Here is a 2,445-nt window from a genome sequence, read left to right as displayed (position 1 = left end):
TCAGTACCCTTGGCACTTCAGATGCTTTGTTGGACATCCTCTCTACTGGGCAAGCCAATGTTCCCAATTATAGCTGTGGAAGGAAGGAAAACCTTCTGGCTGTTGTTGATGGAGCTAAGAGGGAAACGTCCACTCAGATGTCAACATTAGTAGGCACCTACAAAGTCCCACAGGTTTGTGTATGTGTTTCTCTATCTGGTAAAATGAGTTGGGAGGTTGTGGGTGAGTGATAGATTCAACCCTATTTTGCCTATGGAATTCAAGAACTGTTTTTCACAAAGCATGTCACCTCTAGCCCTTCTTTTCTCTAGATTAGCTATATCCAATTCCTGTAATTGTTCAACATATGTTTTAGTCTCTGGGCTAGACTAATGCAAATAATGAGTTAAGCAGCACTGTTTTTTCTCTACTGTCTGTTACTTCTTTGCCATTGTTTCCCTTTAGTGGATTGTTATTTATATGTTGAAAAAAACTTTATTTAAAATTATCTTTGACATTTTTGCAAGCCTTTGTTCATTCCGAGCCTTTGCTTTCCTGACTTTATCTTTGTAGATTCAGTCTATCTGTTGATATTCTGCCTTAGTTTTGTGTCCCTTTTTTCCTTTTTTTACTTGTCCTTTTTGTCTTTCATTTTATAACAAAGAGATACTTATGTAACAATGTCGGTTTCTTCTTGGTTTTCTTTTTCTTTTTCACTGGTATTGTGCTGGACTGGGCTTTTATTAACATATATTTCATAGATTCCCAAGCTTCTTGGGTTGTTCATCCCGGGAATCTTTTCCAACCTTTTTAAAAAAATGTTTAAGAACACTGGTTGGAACAGTGTTGCTTGGGTTTGCGTTATATTCACTCTTATTTTATTTATTTATTTATTTATTTATTTATTTTGTCACAACAATATATATAAGTATCATACAAAAAAGATTATATAGTGTATAAACATATATATGAGTAAATATTAGGAGGAATAAGCATATATATATATATAAGAAGAAGAAAAAGAAAAACAATAGGACAGGAACGGTAGGCACGTTTGTGCTCTTATGCACGCCCCTTATGGTCCTCTTAGGAATGGGGTGAGGTCAATTTTAAAAAGTTTTTCGTTAAAGCTTTTGGGATTATGGGAAGAGACCACAGAATCAGGTAAAGTATTCCAAGCACTGATGATTCTGTTACAGAAGTCATATTTTCTGCAATCTAGATTAAAGCAGTTAACATTAAGTTTAAATCTATTGGTTGCTCTTGTATTATTGCAATTAAAGCTGAAGTAGTCTTTAACAGGAAGGACATTACAATAGATGATTCTGTGAGTTAAACTTAGGTCTTGTTGAAGGCGACGGAGTTCTAAGTTTTCTAAGCCTAGGATTTCAAGTCTGGTGGGATAAGGTATTCTATTGTTTTCAGAGGAATGAAGAACTCTTCTTGTAAAATATTTCTGGACACATTCAATTGTATTGATGTCAGAAATGTGGTGAGGGTTCCAGACAGTCGAGCTGTATTCTAGAATTGGTCTAGCAAATGTTTTATATGCTCTGGTTAGTAGTGTAATGTTTTTGGAAAAGAAGCTACGCAAGATTAGGTTTACAACTCTTAGAGCCTTTTATCTCTTTTTTATCTCTCCCAAAATTCCTGCAAATTCAATCTATATCCATCATTTCTTCTCTTTTAGTAAGAATTAGGTCTAGTATAGCATTTCCTTTAATTCCCTCCTCTACTTTTTGGATGATGAAATTGTCAGCTAAGCTGGTCAGGAATCTGTTCGATCAGCCACTTGCTGCTGTTTGTCTCCCAGTTGATATCAAGGTAGCTAAGGTCCTCCATTACTATTGTGGGGTATTTGTTTTTCTTTCATTTTTATGTAATTGTTAATTTTAACTTGTTACTTAAATTAATTAAATTTTTAATGTTCTGTACTTTATATCCTTCCTTTTTATATAGTTTAATAAGTAATCAACAATAAACTGTTCTAAAGTATTCTAACATGCTCATGAGTATCGGGTTGGAGTTGTTAAAATCTAGTATTTTGGACTTGATCTGTCCCAAAATATAGCATAGCGTTCTTCATTGCCTTTTCAGATCAGTGATGCATTTGTTTCAGAGGCTCAGAACGATAAAAGTCAATTCCCTTTTTTCCACCGGATGCTCCCCACAAAAGGGATCACGTACCCAGCAATTCTCCAACTGCTCCTCCATTTCAGATGGACCTTGATTGGTCTCATGACTTCAGACACAGAGGAGGGAGAGCGCTTCATGAGGACTTTTACTCCTACGCTTGTCAGAAATGGAATTTGTGTTGTTATATCACGACGATTCTCAGATACAGGATATACAGCACCTCTCGGTGATGATCTCTCTAAGTGGAGACAGGTCAATGTTTTTGTGAACTACATAGAAAATACTGACATTTGGGACAGAATTCGTATTTTCCAGTTGAAATTTGAAACT

Source organism: Ahaetulla prasina, chromosome 2 (genome assembly GCF_028640845.1).
Source record: "Ahaetulla prasina isolate Xishuangbanna chromosome 2, ASM2864084v1, whole genome shotgun sequence".
NCBI classification, from domain to species: Eukaryota; Metazoa; Chordata; class Lepidosauria; order Squamata; family Colubridae; genus Ahaetulla; species Ahaetulla prasina.
This window is presented reverse-complemented; position numbering follows the sequence as displayed.